Raw genomic sequence first — 9,670 nt, forward strand, 5'->3', positions numbered from 1 at the left:
AAAAAAAAAAAAATCAGAAATAGGTGCTTTAGGCTTGATATTTCTCCCTCCAGTGAACTATCACAGAGTTCACTGCTCCTGTAGTTATTGTCCTCCTCAGTTTTGAAGGTGCAAAAAGCAGGGAATCTTTAAGCTGGCTTCAAACATCAAGCCCTGGAGCATGCGCTTTGTGAAACAGGATCTAGTGTACAGCTATAACTTGGTTTCATTTCTTACAGAAAAGGAAGCGGAGAGAGAAAGATGATGATGCTGTCAGTCTCTGCAGCCTTGATTTTAAGGTAACTAAAGCTCCCCCCCCCGGTCATACTATCAGTATCAACTGTTGTGTTGCTATCAATCACACAGCTCCCCAAAGTCCCCTAATGTTTAATGTCTTGTAAAAGAAACTGATACTCACACTTAAAAAAAAAAACAAACAAGAATTGCTTTCAGGTGCTGGGTACTAGAAATATTTACAAATAGTGGTGGCAAGGATGATGACAGCCCAGTGTCTGTTTTCATTCTGTTGTGAAACATTGTACTACAAGCAAACTGGACTTCTGGTGAATGTCACTCATTCACGAAGAGAGGTTAAAATGTGACTGAAGTAAACATCCTGAGTTGTCTGTGGTGGGGACAAGAAGTCTAATCTTCCACGGAAAAATACCACCCAAAATAGGCTTTCTGGAAAGGGAAACTTCTTATTGAAACTAAGATTCTTTGAGGATGTCACTGCCCAGGAATTCTCCAAAGGGCAGAAAGGAATGTAGCAGTTCTTCTGGGAAGTGCCAGTGAATTCAACTGGTAGCTAAATAGACTTTTACAATTTATTAACTTTGCATAAATTCACATTTTCTGATGGGGAGCATCTTGTTTAACTTCACTTCTTTGTATCCTTTATTGCTGTATCTTTGCATCTGTGTGCTATTTGATTGGTTTCCTAATCAAATGGGGGTGATTGAGAAATGTCACTGCTTTGCTGCTTTCCATGAAGGATCACCTCTGTCCAAAGAACTAAGCTTTTTGGTGTTTGATCTGTAGAATAGATCCACTCTTCTGGACAAGACTGCCCTTAGATTTTGTTTTTTTCTTGGAATCTGGCATGTGTTTTCTAGTCCAAAAAAGAGGAAGCATATCAACCAGAGCTTATGTCACAGCAATGACATCTGTATGTGGATAGTTTTTTGTTCCAAATGGTTCTCAATTTTGCATGTCCTTAGCTGTGGAAGTATATGTAAGAGGTGGACAGCTGAGAGTTCTGGGTAAAAGAAACCTGCCAGGAAGATGATTTTAAATGAAAAAAAGCCATTCATTCAGCTGCGCTGAAGAGAATCCCTGTGAATTAGGAGTTGTGCCTGCAGCAGGAATCAACATCAGGAGAAAATATAATTGTCTGTAACCTAACTGCCTCTTAGTTGAGATTATCTTGGAGTAAGGAAAGGCTTAAGCCATGTAGCTAGTCACTCAGACCATGTCTTGTTTAACCTGACCTTTTACATTTTTAAATGATCCGGCTACCCATGACACTCTCATTAGTTTGAAGTCGCACCTACAAAATACACTCCGGTGCATTTTTAAACCCTATTTATAGCTGAGCGCTAGCTACTTTACCTCTTGTCCTTACATTGTGTATTTTATGTACACACATACCTTTTAATACAAACAGTCACGGCGTTCAAAAGCCTTAATGCCAGCAAAGTCACGGTTGCATGGTAACGTTTTCTAAAGCACCTAAGTGACGTGGCCTTCCAAGCCTCACTTTGAAAAGTAGAGTCTACAGTTAGTCTGTATTTGGGTGCATTTCAAATATGTTTTTCAGCTATTGCAGGCAATTGGTGTAAAAAATCTGGTGCCATGCAATTGTGTGTATCCATATATAGGGCTGATCCTGCCTGAGGGTGAGGGTTGGACTGAATGACCTCTGAAGGTCCCTTCCAGCCCCACTTCTCTGGGATTCTGCCAGATGCGTGCACCCACATGGTTCATAAGGTTAAAAGGTATCATGATGATCTACCCTGACATTTTGCATAATTCAGTACTGTTACCGTGTTTTGACACAATGGGAACTGTTAGTCTGAGGCCCAGCACATCCAGTGTGTCAAATGACACAGGAAAAATCATGCAAAACCCCAAAGCTTTTGTACAGATTCCTCCCTCCCCTGTAGTTTTCTGTCAAATGTTGACTGGCTTAAAGTTGGCTTATATTAGGGATATGTTGAAGGGTTTAGGGCATACCCAGAAACCCTTTGATCCCAAACTTTCCACACACTGTTGAGGGGAGCAGGGGGAGTAAGCCATCAAGGATCCTGTGCGTTTATCCTGAACTTCAACTATGTTTGTGACTAATATTTTGTTAAGTAAAACAACAGCAGCATGCTGCAGTGTTACCCTGCTAACGTAGGAGTGCAGAATGATTCACTTTGAGAGCATCCAGCACTGTTTTCTGAAGGTGTGTACTGTATATCCTAATATTTGTTTAGCAACCAACTTATGACCCTTCTATATCTGATGGGAGTAGATAAAGGGGGCAGTGTCTTTTGCCAGAAGCAAGAGGAAGCCGTGCTGAGTAACATGCAGTAATCCAGTCTTGTCTGGACTGGAGTTCTTTAGTGACCATGGGTTACTAATCTTTGGAAGAGGAGAGTCCAACTGCTGGGGTGTGTAAGAGCACAGCTTTGGGAAGAAGAAGACATACAAAAAGTGGGAATCTTCACTGAATTAACCATTTATATAAGAACTTGGGTTTGGAAAGGAGAATTGGGAACAAACGTGCACGTATGTGACTGACTCATAAGCATTACTCAGCATGAATAAGGGTAGCGCTCTACAGCTGTAGTAGTACTGGCAACACAGGGGAATTTGGCCAAGAAACCTTAACATATTCCTAGGCCCTTCCCTCTAGTGGGTTGGGGTGGGGAAAGATGGACAAGCCTGGGATTTCTAATCTAGCACGTGAACTTGGGAATTCTGGGACCAAATTCTTATTCTCCATCACTTGCGATGTTCAAGTCATCATTGCCGCCCTCTTGATTGCTAGCCCAGTGGAAGCCACAAATGAAGATCCACACCCTCCCCATCTGCCACGCCAGGCCCACTTCTCCTGGTTTATCTGCTGCTCTGCTTTCTGCTCCATGTCTGTCCTGCCACTGTGCTGCCTGTCCTTTCCCTGATCATCATTTGAGGCCAGTTTTTCTCCTGCCCAGGCAGGGGGTCAGACTTGGAGATCTACAAGGTCCCTTCCGACCCTACTTCTATGATTCCATGTGCCAGACTTGGAGGCTACGCATGCTGCTTGTGACACAAGTTGGCCACCCCTGCTGTAGTCCATCCACAAATAATTGGGCTTGATGCAGGAACTGCTGCGTGAAATTCTACAGCCCATGTTGGGAAGAGGGTCAGACTAAATGATTATATTGGTCCCTTCTGGACTTAAAGTATATGAATAAATGGCCAGGAAAGGTGATAAACGTGAGCGCTACTACTGTAGGGGACTTTGAAGACCACTATATGAACTCTTAGCAGATGCAGCAGTTTGAATTCATGCTACAGCTCCCCATGCGTGAGTTACAAAAATGTACTCTGGAATAAACTTTGGCATTTTTTAGACTGGTTGCTAGCTGGAGCCATGCTGCTATGAAAACCGACTGTCAACAGATGAGCAGTATGGGAGCTTAATGCAGGAATGTAAACCAGCTTAGAACTTCTCCTAGCACTTTGCTATTAAGCCCAGTTTTTTGCTCAGTAATGTCACAGGCTTATACACCAAAGTTCAGATGTTGCATTTGTGTTAGCAGGACAGAGACTTGTTTATAATCCCCTAGCTTGGGCTCTCACACATCTAGGATCATAATTGGCTACAAGCAGAGGTCTCCACCACCAACTTTTTAATTTAAAATGGAGTGGCAGAAAAAAAACTGCTGATGTACTAGTTTACTTCTGTTTTATGAAATATGTGCAACTTGCTTTTTACTTAATTCCTTGTCAGTATAGTGACCTCTCATCATGCAGAGAAAATGCAGTATTTTGAGCTGGTGTGTAAACTTCCAGTGGCGCAATGATCTATTGATGTCATGCCCTATGTTTGCCCCCTTTCAAGAGTACTAATTTGAATTTGACGTGGAATATAAATATCTGCCACTGGAATGTTAAACACGGATCTTTGACAGTAAACAAGTTGGCTATACGGTTGATGGGGATTGACTTCCTACTAATTTAAAAAAGAGATAAAGGAATAGGGCCTGCATGTTAGCATGGATTCTCACTTATTCCAGTACATGAAATGTTCTATATATAATGTGCTATATATGGTATAGTTTAAAAACAGCTGACTAACGTTGAGTCGGGTTTCAGCTTCGGATAAAGTGCCGGAAAGCTGGAAGTTAGTTTCAACAACGAAAACAAGCTTTTAATTTGTGAAATGTTATGCATACTCTAGTTGTCCTGGAGACTTCAAGTCAAATGTATTAAAATGCCATGGGTTTCTATTTTTTTTTTTTTAAATTAGATCCCTCAATCATGTTACATAACCTTTTGCTGTTCCAGGACGTGAAGCACCTCTTATCCCAGTGATTTGAGAAATGGTTGAAGTCAAGACCTTTGCTCTTAGGCCCTTCATAGTCAGAAGTGTCCTTTTGGAGAGCCAAAGGTAAACTATGACAGCCCTGGCTTTTGCTAGGGGCTTCGTGGTCTTGTGCCAAGACCCCAGTATGTGGGGGGTATAAAGGTGTCTTAAAGACACCATTCTCCTATTGCTGCAGCTTGGGTGGAACAGAATCAGACTTTTGAGGACAAACACTAGTTATGTAAGTGTTTTGCTAAGCATTTGAATGTTTTTCAGTATGAAAAATACATGAATCTATTGGAATGAAAAGACTGAATTATAAAGCATAAATTCTTCCCCTACAGGTGATCATTCTTAACTTTTTAAATGTACTTGCTTTGATATGATGAGTTGTTTTTTTTTCCAGCTCCTACACATTAATCAGCTACCTTGGAGAGCATTTTTTCTTCACTAGATTATCCCCCCACACAAGGTAGCTTTAATGGCAAAGAATGTACCAGCTGTAAAACAGCTAGGATTTCAGCTAAAGAATTATTTGCAGCTGTAGGCCTCTGCACCTCTTTTCATAAATTAGTCTTGTTGCTTTTCCATTTTATTATGGATTTCATCAGATGATTCCAAAATAGTGAGTTATTGCTATTCTGCTAGAACTGAGTAATAGCAAAGCAGTGGTTTTGCATAGCTGGATAGTAATTCTGGTATTAATCAACTTTATTAACTTTAGGATCAAATGCAAACAGCCCCTTCCACATGCACGCATGTTGGACAAAGAAGACAGCCAAGCAGCGTCTAGGTATTATATCACCATCTGACCTCTCCTGAATTCACGTAGATGATGCTTCTGTAGATAGGAAGGGTGGTTCTGGGGATGATGATGATTGTACCTTAACACAAATGCGTCGTGTGGGGTTATAGCTGGATAACGATGTTCATGCTGTTTATGCAGTGTTAGTGCAAGAGTCTTGACTGCTTAGACAAGGGCTTGGATTTTGCCCAAGGATGGCTCTTGATAAATACTGAAATAGTTTTCGTATATAGAAGGCATTCAGGAATCAGCCCCTCCACTACAGACACATTTTTGAGAGCTGTTTGCATTTATTTTGTGGTATTAAGTGCTCACATCCCACAAAGTCCTTAATCCATTGTTGCAAAATGAACAGTGAATAGGAACAGCCTGTATCTAGACGATTTGTCATTAGCATGGTGTCAAACAAGAAGGCAGGTAATCTGCTATAAGAGATGTTCTGTGTGTGTATCACAGTAGCGCTTTAAATTTCCATAGCGCAACTTAAATGTCATACATCAGCGTTGAGTTGCATCACCCCGTTAGCATTGGCCATATGAAGTGCCATGGAGGAAAACATACAGCTGAACAGGGATCTTGCAGCGGAGGAGTCAGGTGCTGGGTAATAGATAGTAGCAGGTCCCTTTCCTGAGGGCTCTGATGGGAAATAATTAGTACTTACATTGCATAAAGCACTTCATATAATATGCTGCAAAGTGCTTCCAGATGCAGAACATCATGTTCTAGGGCTGCTAACGTATAAGTACCTTTCTTGGTAAGTGTTGCTGTATGTAGTACTTTTCCTTTTTGTTCCTGGCAGTCCATCTCCTTTTTTATTTTGGGTCTATATTTAACTAAGTAAAAGGCCGCATTTCTGTTTTGAACATGGGTACATGATTTGGGGCTAACACTGTTCATTGTCCCCATCCTCCTCCCAATCCTGATACTGCCTGAGCCTTATTACAGGGTGCTCCTTGAGCAACTGGAGAAGTGCCAGACAGGCCATCTCGGGGTTCATCTAGACCAGGGGTGGGCAAAATGGCAGATCCAGCCAGCAGCCAGACTCCATTTCCCAGCAGCCCCTGCTCGCTTAGCTGGGGCCGGTCTCCATTGAGACCCCAGGCACATCTGTGCTGTAATAGTGCTAGGCTGGGGTTGCCATGGAGACCAGCCCCAGCCGCGCTGGCAGGACACGGAGCAGAGGAGGGCAGGGTGCTGCTCCAAAACCACTGGGATCTTGTGGCGGGAGCAGCTTGGTCCACAGCCAGAGCAGAGCTGCGATCTGTCAGAGGAAGAAGGAGACCAACCCAGGGCTGCAAATCCCTCTGCCCCGCACAACAACATGCTCCCATTGCTGAAGAATGTGTGTATCCAGAGTCGGGCTCCGCAGTCGCCTGAGGGACCCATCAAGCCTAACAGATGTCATCCTCGACTTCGAGGCGCTGCCAGTGATGACAATGCATGCTGTGGACAGGGGCATGGAGCCAGCTGCCAGCCAGATCCGGCCTGCAGGCTGGACTTTGCCTACCCCTGATCCAGCCCCACTCCACCTAATCACGGCTGTGTTATTACCAGCTCTGAAATTCACTCTGTCCTGTCAACTTCAAGGCTGCTGGTAGGGGCAAGGTTACCCGAGTATCACTATAAGCAGTCTTACTTAAGTGTGAACAGCTGAAAGCAGGCTGTCCCTGCTCAAGAAGTAGTAGTCGTGCTTACCTTGGCTGAAGGGGATGACTTTCAATCTAGAATTGGTGGGATTTAGCACATGGCTACAGTGCTGTTGGCATGATTGAAATGGCTGCCTTCCTTACTAATGGGCATTTTAAAAGGCTTGTGTTTATTCAGTAAAATGCCTTGGCTATGTGCAGCTACTGGTATTTAACTTGAGGGAGAAATGGGACTGAAATGCTCTTGAACTGATCAAGCTGGACACGCAACAAAGATGTCATGTGTCATGCTTTTTTCCTGGGACTCATGTTCTAAACATGGCAGATGGTTTTACTGCACTTGGGAGAGAAACTACCAACAATGGGAAAAAAAAAAGAAGAAAAGAAAGATCTTCCATAAATGGTTCAAGCATTGTCTTTGTGTTTGGGGTTTAGAAATCCTGTAAATTTCTCCAACTCCGCTACTGATATTGTACGTAGCACAACAGTCATGTAGAGTAGTGGTTCATAGATTCATAGATGTTAGGGGCTGGATGGGACCTCACGAGATCATCATGTCCAGCCCCCCTGCACTTGGGCAGGAAAGACTGCTGGGATCAGATGACCCCAGCACGGTGCACGTCCAGTCGTTCTTTGAAGATCTCCAGGGTCAATGATTGTGCAACCTCTGAGGGAATCTGTTCCTGACCCTGGACGCTCGAATCATAAAGAAATTTTTCCTTATGTCTAATCGGAAGTGATCTTCAATCAGTTTGTGTCCATTGTTTCTTGTCTTCCCCTAAGCGGTGTTGGTGAACAGGTGCTCCCCCAGGTGCTGATGTACACCCCTAATATATTTAAAGGCTGCCACCAATTCCCCTCTGAATCTTTTCTTCTCCAGGCTGAACAGTCCCAAGTCTTTCAGCCTCCCCTCATATGACTTGGGCTCTAGGCCTCTGCTCACGCGTGTAGCCCTCCTTTGGACTCTCTTGAGCTTCTCCACATCCTTCCTGAAGTGCGGCACCCAGAACCCCCTGCCCTGGGCAGGAAAAGAATATTGGGCTCAAATAACACCAGCTAGACACCGGCCGTGTCAACTCGGTGCCATCTGTTAATACTCTCTGGGTCCTGCCTCAGAGCTGGTTACCAAGCCACTGGACCATAAAGTTGAGGCCGCAATTTCCCAGTTTCTGGTTCTCAACTTTTTTGTACCAGAACCCATTTGTAAAACACTGATGGAGAGCTGCACACATGCATATAGTGCCACCTGCCTGATCATCCTCCTCCTGCTCCCCGCAGCCCCGTGCAGGCTGGAGCTCTGCCAGCCTGCAAGGAGAAACCCGTGTTTTCCCACATTTTTCTCCTTTTAAAGGAGAATCCCGTTTTAAAGTCTATTGGTGACCCTTTCATATATCCTTACAACCAGTGAGAAACACTGATGTAGAGCTTTACATCTCAGCTCTGTCCTCTTTTCTCGTACAAAGCTTCACTTAAGGAGCTCCCTGCGTGGGAGGAATAAATGAGATGGAGAGTGGTGGAAGGACAAACAGCACGAAAGGAGATGCAGACCCTGGGTTCGTTCTTGGTATGTGGAGCAACATCCTTGCTGTGTTGCTTTCCAGGCCAGGGACAGCTGGAAGGGTTTCATTCTGTAGTAACAGTTGTCCCTAAGGCCTTGTCATGGGACAGGCTTGCCACCAGCACTGTGGGCTTAGTCCCGTCTCGGCTGCATGTCGTGCCCTGGTCTTACCAACAAAATACTTGTGGCAAAAGCAGTTGGACCTGTACCCTGAACAAATAAGCCACTATAGTGTTTTATTTGCTGATACAGCTGCACCTACAGGTGGGCCCAGATCCTGTTCCACCTCCACGGCATCTACATGGCTCGTAGGTGTAAGTCACTAAGCGTCAGCCTCTCCCATGCCGCTAGAGCTCCTGGAAAACCGATCACGTGTTTAAATATGCAATGTGCCTTCACCCCCGGTGTGCACCTACGTCGCAAGTGGCGAGGAGGCAGGGCACCCTCTGCACACTCACAGGCCTCTCTAGCCTGAGAGGGTTTGACCCGTCCTCCCAGGGAGGTGCTGGAACCGTAAGGCCGTGTAGCTGCGGAGCGGAGCGGAGCGGAGCGGTCTGCCGCCATTTCTGTTGAAGCCGAGCTGCTGGGCAGGCAGGAGGGAAGGGACGGGGCAGGTGAGGGGGCGCTCCCCAGGAAGGGGAGGAACTGGGGGGTCTGGTCTGCCTTAGGCGTCAAATAGGCTGAGCGTGACCTGAGCTAAAGGCTTTCACGGGCAGTAACCTGTCAGCCGGGTGCCATTTGTTTCTTTTGTGCCGACGTGACTAAAGGGTTTGGGGGGCAGAGCGATACCGGGGAGCTACGGGCCAGACGGCCGTGGGGGGCTGGACGCGAGGTCCCTTCCAGCCCCGATGTCTGTGAAATCCGTGAAGACCACGTCGGAAGGAGTGAGGTGGCCGCTCCCAGGCCCCCGTCTTGTGCAAAAGAGATTTGGTGCCCGTGCAGCGACATCAAAACACCGCCAAAAAAAGAAACCCAACCCCAAAGTCACGCACCTGTGCAGCGGCCGTCTGGGAGGCCGGCGCCAGCCCCCGCCCAGGTGTGCAGCGCCGGCCCGGACACGAGGGCGGCGCGGGCCCGCCCCGAGGGGCTTCTCCCGCCAGCAGGAGGGGGCGTGGCGGCGA

The 9,670-nt window shown here is 45.8% G+C and overlaps 1 protein-coding gene across 1 annotated transcript in view; it reads left to right on the forward strand.

Moving 5' to 3' along the window:
* COPG2 (coatomer protein complex subunit gamma 2) overlaps positions 1-9,670 on the forward strand; it is a 770,521-nt gene that overhangs the window by 181,571 nt on the left and 579,280 nt on the right. The window lies entirely within an intron of this gene.

Source organism: Gavialis gangeticus, unplaced genomic scaffold (genome assembly GCF_001723915.1).
Source record: "Gavialis gangeticus isolate Ggan-Ray unplaced genomic scaffold, GavGan_comp1, whole genome shotgun sequence".
NCBI classification, from domain to species: Eukaryota; Metazoa; Chordata; order Crocodylia; family Gavialidae; genus Gavialis; species Gavialis gangeticus.